The 12,987-nt window shown below is 42.9% G+C and overlaps 1 protein-coding gene across 2 annotated transcripts in view; it reads left to right on the forward strand.

Moving 5' to 3' along the window:
* The window catches only part of KMO (kynurenine 3-monooxygenase), a 509,384-nt gene that overhangs the window by 135,160 nt on the left and 361,237 nt on the right, over positions 1 to 12,987 (forward strand). The gene's annotated exons all lie outside the window — the stretch shown is intronic.

Genomic DNA, 12,987 nt, shown 5'->3' on the forward strand with positions numbered 1-12,987 from the left:
CTGCCCCACAGGTGAGTATAATTAAAGTTATTTTTCTTCTCTTAAGGGGGCTCCACACATAGCAATATCGCTAGCAATATCGCTAAAGCGTCACCGATTTTGTGACACAGCAGCGATATTGCTAGCGATATCGCAATGTGTGATACTTACCTCCGACCAGCTCCCCAACTGGCTATCGCTGATCGTGCGAGACCATCCTGGACCTTTTCTCGTCGGCCGCTTCCTGCTGGCGCCGACGAGCGATGCGTGGACGCGGGGGGGAGGTAAGTAAAGACCGCCGACCGCTGCTACGTCGCTGGTGAGATCTGCCTGTTTGGCAGCTCACTAGCGACCATTTAGCGATGCACCAGCGATCCAGACTGGGTCGTGTCGTGGTTCGGGATTGCTGGTGCATCGCTAAATGTAACGGGACCCTTACAGGTCGGGTTGGGGGCAGATATACAGCATTATAAAATGTTGTATATTAGCCCTGAAAGGCGATGGCCGGAACTCATATCGGCCAAACCGGGTGACAGATTCCTTTAACTTAGAATCATTAAAGGAGTCTGTGTCATTCTTTCAATTTAAGGACTTTATTCTGGTTGTATATTTGTTTACAATATAACTATATGATTAGTAATGGATAGGTGACTTATAGACGCCTCTCCATTACTAAGCCATTTACTTGATGTTACCGAACAATACAAAGGGGACATCAACCTCACAAATATAAATCCCACTTGCCACCGCTACAGGGTAAGTGGGAAGAGTTGGACAAAGTGCCAGAATTGGCTCATCTAATGAATTACTATTTTTAGGCTCGAGGGACCAATATCAATGGCAGCCTAAGAAAAATAGCCTCCAGCTGTCTGCTTTAGCAAGGCTTTTTGTCAAAAATGGTGGGACCCCACGTCTTTTTAAATTATGTATTTAAATAATTAAGAAAAACAGGGTGTGGATCCATTTAGATTCCAAAAAGAGCCGGATCTTTTTGGTGAGCGGAGCCATGAGAACCAGATCACCAAAAAATCACGACCTACAGAGCAATGAATAAGGCTACTTTCACACATCAGTTTTTTGCCGTCAGGCACAATCCGGCTATTTTTAGAAAAAACGGATCCGGCATAAATTTTGGAGAACTGTAGAACGGATCCGTTTTTCTGCCGGATCCGTCTAGGAGGTTATATCTGTTTCCTGGGGGCTGGCCAATTGGATCTGAGCATGCGCAGACTTAAAAAAAAAAAAACGGATTCGGTGGCTGGATCCGTCTTTTTCTGGATCCGGCGCATTCCGGCGCCCATAGACTTTCATTGTGGCAAAAAGCCGGAAGCGTCGGATCCGGCGCTTCCGGCTTTTTCGCCGGAGACAAAAAACGTTACAGTAGCCGTTTTTTCCACACGCCGGAATGAGACAAGTAGCCGGATCCGGCAAAAAACGGATGAGACGCAATGCCATCCGGCGCGATCCGGCGCTAATGCAAGTCAATGGGGAAAAACTGGATCCGGCATTGCATTTCGCCGGATCCGGTTTTACAAAAAAAAGCCGGATCGCGCCTGACGGTGAAAAACTGATGTGTGAAAGAGGCCTAAGAGCAATGAGACAAAAAGCTAGTGCCGATAAATAGATTCAGCCACTAGATGGAGCCTGTGTACTGCAGATAAAACTCAATAATGAAACTTCATGCTGAAGGCATGACAATAAGGCTGTGTGCACACGCTGCGGAATAGGTGCGGATTCATCCGCGCGGATTTTGTAAAATCTGCAGGTGAAACCGCAGGTCAAAATACCTGCGGTTTTACCTGCGGATTGCTCTGCGGTTTTTCCCTGCGGTTTTTCATCTCCTCAATGGAGGAGATGGCAAACCGCAGCAGAATCCGCAGAAAAAATTGACATGTCAATTCTTTCTGTGGATTGAAAACCGCAGATAATCCGCGCGGAAAATTCCGCACCGTCTGCATTGCGGTTTTTGATTCCCATAGGGAATCATGCTACTGTACACCGCAGCAAAAACTGCTGCGGGTCCGCAGCGGCCAAAACCGCTGCGGAACCGCAGCAAAATCCGCAGCGTGTGCACACAGCCTAAGGCTGGGTTCACACGTAGCGGAACTCTCGTGGAAATTACCTAGAGAATTCCAGAATTCCATTCCACCGGAAAATCGCATTTTAAATTCTCACGATTTTCCTGTGGAAAACCTAGCATTTGCAAGCATAATTAGCTTGCAGAATTGCTAGCGTTTTCCAAGCGATCTGAAGCATCGCTTGGAGAACTGATTGACAGGTTTGTCAAACTCGTCAAACATAGTGTTTGATGAGTGTGACCAACTTTTTACTATTGAGGCCACCTATGCGGCCTCAATAGTAAAAGATAGAATGTAAAAAATAATAATTAAAAAAAAAAATTGTTATTCTCACCTTCCGACGTCCCGCGCAGCCTTCCCGCCTCTCTCCACGCTCCCGGTCCCAGTAATCCTTTGCGACAATTACCGCAATGACGTCTGTTCTCGCGGGATCGCGATGTCTCGTGGTCATTCGCGATGACATAGCGCGAATGACCGCGAGACTTCGCGATCCCGCGAGAACAGACGTCATCGCTCGCAAAGGCTTACTGGGAGCGGGAGCGTGGAGAGAGGAGGGAAGGCTGCGCGGGACGTCGGAAGGTGAGAATAACAATTTTTTTTATTTTAAATTCTATTTTTTAGGCTGTGTTCACACAGCGTTTTTTTAGCGGTTTTTACCGCGGTTTTCACTATAAAACAGCTAAAAATAAGCTTCCCAGTCATTTCTATGCATTTTGCACTTTTTGTGCACATTGATGCGCTTTTTACAGCGAGAAAAACGCATCGCGGTAAAAACCGCAGCATGCTCATTAATTTTGTGGATTTTTCCGCGATTTTGGCTTCTTCCATGCGGTTTGAAACCACTGCGGAAAAAAACGCGCAAAAAACGATTCCGCCGCGGTAAAAACCGCAGCATTAGCACAATATTGTGGAATCCTATAGGAATGCATGGGATGCTTATTTTTTGCGTTTTTGCGGCAAAATCGCGCGGTTAAAACCGCCACAAAAAAGCGCCACGTGTGAACTCAGCTTAAAACTGCAGTCTTCCTCTGCTCTCAATTTGAATTCCCTGGTCAAGTTTTATTTTTCTAAGATCTTTGGTCTTAAAATTCCGATTTTGGAGTGTCTCTGCCATTGTGACACCCTCGACCCGGGCTTCAGGATTGTCCCCAGGCATGTAGAAACCACCAGTTCACTGCCTCACAAAACATATCTCCCCTCCAGCACCATGTCAGCGACTTTGTCACACCCTTAACCCCAGAAGGCTGCTTGCATGTTAATGACCAGGCCAATTTTTACAATTCTGACTTTATGAGGTAATAACTCTGGAATGCTTTAACGGATCCCACTGATTCTCAGATTCAAATTTTTTTTGTGACATATTGTACTTCATGATAGTGGTAAATTTCTTTGATATAACTTGCGTTTATTTGTGGGAAAGAATGGAAATTTCGCAAAAATTTGGAAAATGTTGAAGTTTTCAAACTTTATTTTTTATGCCCTTAAATCAGAGTTATATCACACAAAGTAGTTAATAAATGACATTTCTCACATGTCTACTTTACATCAGCACAATTTTTTAAGCATAATTTTTTGTTAGGAAGTTAGAAAAGTTAAAAGTTCAGCGATTTCTCATTTTTCCAACAAAATTGACAAAACCATTTTTTTAGGGACCACCTCACATTTGAAGTGACTTTGAGGTGCCTATATGACAAAAGTGACACCATTCTAAAAACTGCAACCCTCAAGGTTCTCAAAAGCCACATTCAAAAAGTTTAACCCTTCAGGTGCTTCATAGGAATTTTTGGAATGTGGAAGAAAAAAATGAACTTTTAACTTTTGTTATAAAATTTTTTATTGTAGACACATTTTTTTTATTTTTCCAAGGGTAGCAGGAAAAATGGACCCCAAAATTTGTTGTGCAATTTCTCCTGAGTACGCCGAAACCCCATATGTGGGGGGAAACTAGTGTTTGGGCACACAATATGGCTTGGAAGGGAAGGAGCACCATTTGACTTTTTGAATGCAAAATTTGCTGGAATAATTACCAGATGCCATGTCACATTTTGAGAGCCCCTGATGTGCCTAAACAGTGAAAAAAAACCACAAGTGACACCATTTTGTAAAATAGACCCCTCAAGGAATGACATCCCCCCCACATAAAATAAGGGAATATAGGGGGGTTGCATGGCTACATAGGCCGCTATGTTTTACACTATAAAAAGGTCACTTGGACATCAACTGGGCTTTGCTGGCCCTGAGAGAACCGGTTTGAACCAGCTGTGGCCAGCTATTTTGGCACTTTTTTATCGGCCTCCTATTGGCCCATTTGTTGTGGGGGGCTGCTTATTTTTCTAGAAAAGCCCTGTTTTAACGGTTTCTCCTCAGTAGTGGTTCCTGACAAGAAAAGAAGATCCCCCACCCACTCTCCCCTTTTCTTGTCTCCTTTATTGTCGTGATGTTATTATTTGTGGGAAAATCGCACATTTTATGGGTGGATTGGTCTTGGTTATGGTATAATGGTTTATTTATGGATAATTATTGAGTTTTGGATTTCAGTAAAATTGAATAACTCAAAATAAAACTCACGGCGATTTTTCATCCAATAATTATTATAGTCTGTTGTGTTTTTATTTATTATATAAATCAGTCTTGTGTGGCCATGTATCTAGATGTGTGGTGAACACCTTGAACCCCCACCTACTTCACAGAAGTTTACAACGTAGAGCCGTGAAATAAAAAAAATCAAATTTTTCCCTCAAAAATATTTTTTTAGCCTAATATTTTTAATTTTCACAAGGATGTCAGGAGAAAATGGAACCCAAAATTTGTTGTGCAATTTCTCCTGAGTATATCAATACCCCATATATGGTCAAAAACTCCTTTTGAGGTACAGTGCAAAGCTCAGAAGGGAAGAAGTGCCATATTGGCATTCAGATTTTGATGGAATGTTTTGAACGTGCCAAGTCACATTGGCAGAGCCCCTGAGGTGCCAGAACAGCAGAACCCTCTATAAGAGACCCCATTTTACAAACTACACCTATCAATGAATTCACATAGGGTTGTATATTGACACCACAGGTGGGTCACAGAATTCTATACCATTGGGCAATAAAGAAAAAAATAATTTTTGCGACCAAAGTTTTGTTTTATCCCTAGATTTTACATTTTCACACTGGGAAATAGGTAAAGATGGCACCAAAATTTGTTCTACAATTTCTGCTGAATGTAAACATACCCCATATATGATTGTGCAGTACTGCTTAGCCACACAGGGAGACTTGGGAGGGACGGAGCTCTATTTGCAAATAGCCATCTGCTGTGCCCTAGTCTCACCATATGGCTAAGCAGTACATATGTTATACATGAGACATACTGGAGTGCATAATTTTCTGTAATAGTTTGCGCACTCCATATTCAGTGCTCCTAAGTGCTAGAAGAGCAGAATCTCCCCTCAAGTGACCCCATTTTGGAAATTTTACCCCTTTGAGAATTTATATACAGGTGTAGTGACAATTTTGACTACATGGGAGATTTCCAGAAACAAGCAGCAGTGGATGTTGCTGAGTAAAAATTGGAAACTGCAGTTGTAATTTCCAGTACGTTTCAACGACCAATTCATTGTAGCAACCAATACGTTGTTGTGCACGTACACTGTCACCAGCTCATGCACCTGTAAATTAGGTGGGCTCTCATCGCTACAGAAATTCCAAACATGTGGCTGCTAACTGAGGTTTAGGCACACTGTGAGGCTCAGAAGGGAGGGGGCATTGGATTTGGGAGCACAGAACTCGCTGAATTTCATTTTGGGGGGTGAGGGTCATTATATTATGCTTTTCCAGAGCCTTTGTGCTAACAGTAACATGGAAGTATTTTTGTGCATTTAGTTCAAGCTTTTAGTGGGAACATTTTACATAATGTTCAACCACATTTGGATCCTTCAGACGGAAGCTGAAGACCCACCTCTTCAAGAAAGCCAACAGCCTGCAATGACCCCGCTACCTCCTTCTCTCTCACCACTACCGGTGATATCACCTCAACCAACACCGGAACTGCTGCAACCCATAAACCTACTGTTTCCTTCCCCACCATCCTGTAGCATGTAAGCCCGAAAGAGCAGGGTCCTCTCCCCCCGCTGTATCAGTCTGTCATTGTTAGTTTGTTTACTGTAAGTGATATCTGTAATTTGTATGTAACCCCTTCTCATGTACAGCACTATGGAATCAATGGTGCTATATAAATAAATAAATAATAATAATAATGTTTGCGATCATATTTATCCGGCGCTCTACGCTGAGCACTTACAGTGGGTACACAAAGTATTCAGACCCCTTTACATTTTTCACTCTTTGTTTCATTGCAGTCATTTGGTAAATTCAAAAAAGTTCATTTTTTTCATCTTGAAGAAAAAACAGAAATGTAGAAATTTTTACAAATTTGTTAAAAAAGAAAAATGAAATATCACATTGTCATAAGCATTCAGACCCTTTGCTCAGACACTCATATTTAAGTCACATGATGTCCATTTCCTTGTGATCCTCCTTGAGATTATTCTACTCCTTCATTAGAGTCCAGCTGTGTTTAATTAGACTGATAGGACTTGATTTGGAAGGCACACACCTATCTATATAAGACCTCACATTGCATGTCAGACCAAATGATAATCATGGGGTCAAAGGAACTGGCCAAGGAGCTCAGAGACAGAATTGTGGCAAGGCATAGATCGCTCCAAGGTTACAAAAGAATTTCTACAGTACTCAAAGTTCCCAAGAGCACAGTGGCCTCCATAATCTTTAAAAGGAAGAAGTTTGGGACCACCAGAAGTCTTCCTTGACCTGGCCATCCAGCCAAACTGAGCAATCATGGGAGAAGAGCCTTGGTGAGAGAGGTAAAGGAGAACTCCAAGATCACTGTGGCTGAGCTCCACAGATTCAATATGGAGATGGGAGAAAGTTTCAAAAAGTCAACTATCACTGCAGCCTTCCACCAGTCGGGCTTTTATGGCAGAGTGGCCATACGGAAGCCTCTCCTCAGTGCAAGACATATGAAAGCCCACATAGAGTTTGCTACAAAACACATGAAGGACTCCCAGACTAAGATAAATATGATTCTCTGGTCTGATGAGATAAAAATAGACCTTTTTGATGATAATTCTAAGTGGTATGTGTGGAGAAAACCAGGAACTGCTCATCACCTGTCCAATACAATCCCAATGAAAAAATGGTGGTGGCAGCATCATGCTATGGGGTGTTTTTCAGGTGCAGGGACAGGATGACTGGTTGCCATTGAAGGAAACAACATAAATGCGGCCAAGTACAGAGATATCCTGGATGAAAACCTCTTCCAGAGTGCTCTGGACTTTAGACTTGGCCGAAGGTTCACCTTCCAACAAGACAAAGACCCTAAGCACACAGCTAAAATAACAAAGGAGTGGCTTTGCAACAATTCTGTGACCATTCTTGCCTGGCCCAGCCAGAGCCCTGACCTAAACCCAATAGAGCATCTCTGGAGAGAAATGAAAATGGCTGTCCACCAACATTCACCATCGAACCTGACGAAACTGGAGAGGATCTACAAGGAAAAATGGCAGAGGATACCCAAATCCAGGTGTGAAAAATTTGTTGCATCATTGCCAAGAAGACTCAGGGCTGAACTAGCTCAAAAGGGTATTTCTACTCAATACTCAGCAAAGGTCTAAATACTTATGACCATGTGATATTTCAGTTTTTCTTTTTTAATAAATTTGTAAAAATGTCTACATTTTTGTTTTTTTCTGTCAAGATGGGGTGCAGAGTGTACATTAATGAGAAAAAAAATGAACTTTTTTGAATTTACCAAATGGCTGCAATGAAACAAAGAGTGAAAAATTTAAAGGGGTCTGAATACTTTCCATACCCAGTGTACAGCGGGGTTTCCTTTTAATCTCTAAGTGACATGACACTAAAAGATTCACTAAAATGAGGCAGCAGAGTTAGTCTGGACTCCATTCAGTGGTTCCCCTTTTTTCAGAGGTACACAAAACTGTGGATGATGGCACTTTTATGCACGCCTAAAAAGATGGACATTTCAGGATCACAGGTCCTATGGCGTTCACAGTGCATCTATCTGCCTTATTATAGGGAATCTTCCACCATGAGTTCTGTCTGTAGCACGTATTTCGGAGATTTTCACAGAAACCCCAGTGTAAGCGCTTAGCATAGAGTGCAGGATAATTGTGAGCCAAGTCTTACTGCAGTTTTTGTGAGGCAGAATGAAAAAATCAGCAGCAGGTAAATAATTGGTTTTATGTATTTTTTACGCCTTTACTCACGTGGTATAAGGGATTAGGCGACTTTATTCTTCGGGTCAGTGCAATTACAGCAATACCAGATTTGTATATGTGGCGCCCCTGAGGGTCCAGTCGCCACAGAGGTACTGCACCTGGTACTGAGGTGTGGTACCCCACTATCTAGGTAAGGTGGAGACACCTGACCACACTCCAACACTTATATCCCACACGCACACCAGTAGTGTAGCAGAGCAACCTTTGTGGCTCCCTGCTTGGAACACGAAAAGTGCTGGGAGGTGGGTGGAGCTTAGACTGCACAAGAGAGCGAGAGAATATTAGGAAAAGGTCACTCTATGAGAGAAGATCCCCTGAGAGGGATGGAGTGAAGGAAGTGCTGCAGCAGACTCCTGTGACCTGGAGCTGCAGGCACAGGAAAGAGCCATAGAAAGCCTGATTCTTCAGAAGGAAGATAGTTTAGTACGGAACGTAAGGAGAAAAGAACTAAGGACTAGGGTCAGAGCAGAGACCTTCCTCAAGTTTGAAGTGCATGGCCGGGGTCCGGTCCCCGAGTTTGTATGGATACTGATGTTCCTGCAGCAGACACCAGAGGAATAGAAGTCGTCACCACTTTATTCCCATCTAAGACTTGAGGGCACAACAGCAACGTGGGTGAGCCGGGACATGATCGCAAGGAGTCCCCGAAGCAGGCTACAGCTGTCTGCCGTACAAGTAGAGTTCTAAGTAACATCAAGAAGGAGGAACTTGAGTTTAATACGCAACTACAAGTATTTCAGATTAGGCGCTAGTGTGGAGACGTTCAGAGAAGGCACATGTTGAGGCGTGCTGGAAAGGTGTACTTTACCTTGCCTGGGAGTTGGCTGAGCCTCTGACCTGGAAGACACAGCACCGAAGCGGGCATCTGTGTGCACCAGACTGTGAGTAAAGCCTTGGAACTACATGCCCTTGTGTCCTCCACTTATTCTTGCGCCTTACACCAGACTCTGCTACATCTACTTCTTTACATCATTTCCCCACTTGCCAACCTCATTTACACTGCCCTGGGAATACAGCTCCACCTGTGGGGAGCTTCAACATCTTTGCTGCACCACACCATCTGTCCCAGAGAAGCAACCCTGCAGCACTGGTCAAACTGACCAGAAACCACAGGTGGCGTCACGAATCATCTCAACAACTTTATCCCCATCACTCTACCCCTTTTACATTGACCGCCTGAGGCCATGGACCAGGTCACTGCCACTGTGACATCTCCCATTGTAATCAACGGGCCCGGCACCGAGTACCCCACGGCCTCTGGGCCGAGTCATATATTTTTTATCTTGAGATAAGATCTAGCAAAAGGCAAAAAGGAAAAGACCACAATTTTTATAAACATATATCTTTCAGGATCCTGACTAAACTGCAAGTATAGTAAAGCATACACCGTCCATTAAAAACTTGTAACCTACACCAGGGAACCTGCATTCCTGTTTTGAGACATGTCCAAAGCGTATGCATTAATAAAACATCTATCATCCTTAACACTTTAGAGACAATACAAAAACTAACATTAAAATTTCCCTAAATACTGTTTACCCCCCCTCCCACTACCTCCCCACCCCACTCTGCGTGCACCAGTTATGAAATTATGTTACAGAATCGATGTATGTCCACTTATTCGCTGTAATAGGTACCATTGAGTATTCTCAAATTGAGCACGTAACTTATTTTTAATACCCAAAGAAAGAGATGGAATAAATAGAGACCATGTTTTCAAAAACTTTCCCGTCATTCTCTCCTTACTGGTTAATGCATCCAGCCAGTCCATTTTGAGAAGAAACAGCCTTAGTGTGAATAAGGGATTGTGGTGGCACCGTCGGACTCAACCAATGATGCAATATGCTTTTCCTGGTGGTTGAGGCCCAAATAGTTAAAGTGGCTTTAATATGTTTGGGTAGTTTACCCTGAGCCTCCTCCAGTATATTAAAGACAGCCCATTGTGGGGTGAGCGGGAATGAGATCCCACACATCTCCTGCAGTCTCTCATGTATTGTTCTCCAGAGCCCCTGTATTTTTGTACAACTCCACAGATGGTGGTATATGTATGTGTTTCGTGCTTTTCATTTAGAGCATGAATAAGATGTTGAGGGAGACATCCTAGATTAGATGTAAGGGGTGATGTATGCCCTATGTAGGATCAATAGAGCCATATCAGTATAGCTGCTGTACGTTAGGATCTTCCTTTGTGCTATCGTGGCCTCCAGGAAGTCGCCCACCTCTGAGACCGGTATATCCTTTAACCATCTCGTTGGTCCCATGTTTCTCCCCTCCCATGACCAACTTTTGCGAAGCAGCGAGTATATACTACTTGAGGCTTGCCCTTGTAATCTAGCATTACTGAGAAATCTATCCATGCCATTTCCCCCATTACCCCCTCCTCCATCAGAGACACATTTTTTGACCAATCTTCGTGCCTGGAGAAATAGAAAAGGGTTGTTATTAAACCGCGGAAAGCGTTGTGATGCTGAATCAAAGGTGAGCATGGAGAATCTAAGGTCCATTAAGTCTATTGCCAGAATGCATCCCTGATCTGCGAGAACTCTATAAGATGAAGGTGGAGAGCCCTTTAAGAAACCAGGGTTACCTAAAAAAGGTTGAAATGGGGATAGTCTAGTATTTAATTTGCAAACCATCCTACATCGCCTCCACGTCACCACTGTCTGCCATAATGTTGGGTGTTCCTTAACGACACCTGGAATTTCCTCATTGCTCAGATGCAATAAGGCGGGCAACGAGATATGTGGACATAATTGTTGGTCTAAGCCTACATTAGTAAAATGAGAGACTCCCCGTATCCGGTCTATAGTGTACCGAAAATTAGCTGCCAAGTTATATTTGCCTATATCTGGAAAATTGATTAACCCCTCCACCCTCATTGCCTGTAGCTTTGATAACCCTATACGAGTACTACCCGATTCCCCCCATATAAATTTCCAGAAAGCCTTATTTAACAGTTTGAGGTCTGCTTTAGATAATAGAATTGAAACCGTTTGAAAAGGGTACATTAGTTTAGGGAAAGCTACCATTTTGATAACATAGTAACATAGTAACATAGTTATTAAGGTTGAAGGGAGACTTTAAGTCCATCTAGTTCAACCCATATCCTATCCTAACTTGCCCTAACATGTTGATCCAGAGGAAGGCAAAAAAAACCCATGTGGCAAACAGTAAGCTTCACATTGGGGAAAAAAATTCCTTCCCGACTCCACATACGGCAATCAGACTAGCTCCCTGGATCAACGCAATATTAAGGAAACTAGTGTATATACCCTGTAATATTATACTTTTATAAATTTTAGTAGGGAATCACTCATTACAACATCATATGGCAGAGAGTTCCATAGTCTCACTGCTCTTACAGTAAAGAATCCGCGTCTGTTAGTATGCTTAAACCTTCTTTCCTCCAGACGTAGAGGATGCCCCCTTGTCCCCGTCACAGGCCTAAGAGTAAAAAGATCATTAGAAAGGTCTTGGTATTGTCCCCGCATATATTTATACATTGTAATAAAATCACCCCTAAGCCTTCGATTCTCCAAACTAAATAACCCCAAGTGTAATAACCTGTCTTGGTATTGCAGACCCCATAGTTCCCTGATAACCTTGGTCGCTCTTCTCTGCACTCGCTCCAGTTCAGCTATGTCTTTCTTATACACCGGAGACCAGAACTGTACACAGTATTCTAAGTGTGGTCGCACTAGTGACTTATATAGAGGTAAAATTATATTCTCCTCATGAGCATCTATGCCTCTTTTAATACATCCCATTATTTTATTTGCCTTTGCAGCAGCTGCTTGACACTGGCCGCTAAATGTGAGTTTGTCGTCCACCCATACAACCAGGTCTTTTTCAGTGACTGTTTTGCCCAGTGTTTTACAATTAAGCAAATAATTATACATCTTGTTCGTTCTACCCAAGTGCATGACCTTACATTTATCCCCATTAAAGCTCATTTGCCATTTATCAGCCCAAGCTTCTAGTTTACATAAATCCTCCTGTAATATAAAATTGTCCTCCTCTGTATTGATTACCCTGCAGAGTTTAGTATCATCTGCAAATATTGAAATTCTACTCTCTATGCCCCCTACAAGGTCATTAATAAATATGTTAAAAAGAAGCGGGCCCAAAACTGACCCCTGTGGTACCCCACTGCTAACCGTGACCCAGTCTGAGTGTGCTCCATTAATAACCACCCTTTGTTTCCTATCCCTGAGCCAGCTCTTAACCCACCTACACATATTTTCCCCTATCCCCATTGTTCTCATTTTATGTATCACCATTTTGTGTAGCACCGTATCAAAAGCTTTTGAAAAGTCCATGTACACCACGTCCACTGCATTCCCTTGGTCCAGTCCAGAACTTACCTCTTCATAAAAGCTTATCAGATTAGTCTGACAGGAACGGTCCCTTATAAACCCATGTTGATATTGGGTCATAAGGTTCTTCTTCTCCAGATACTCCAGTATAGTATCTCTTAGAAAACCCTCCAGGATTTTACCCACAGTTGAGGTTAAACTTACTGGCCTATAATTTCCAAGTTCATTTTTTGTCCCCTTTTTGAATATTGGCACCACATTTGCTATACGCCAGTCCTGTGGTACAGACTCTGTTATTATGGTGGCAACGACC

Source organism: Dendrobates tinctorius, unplaced genomic scaffold (genome assembly GCF_039654945.1).
Source record: "Dendrobates tinctorius isolate UK_male_01 unplaced genomic scaffold, ASM3965494v1 ptg000087l, whole genome shotgun sequence".
Lineage (NCBI taxonomy): Eukaryota > Metazoa > Chordata > Amphibia > Anura > Dendrobatidae > Dendrobates > Dendrobates tinctorius.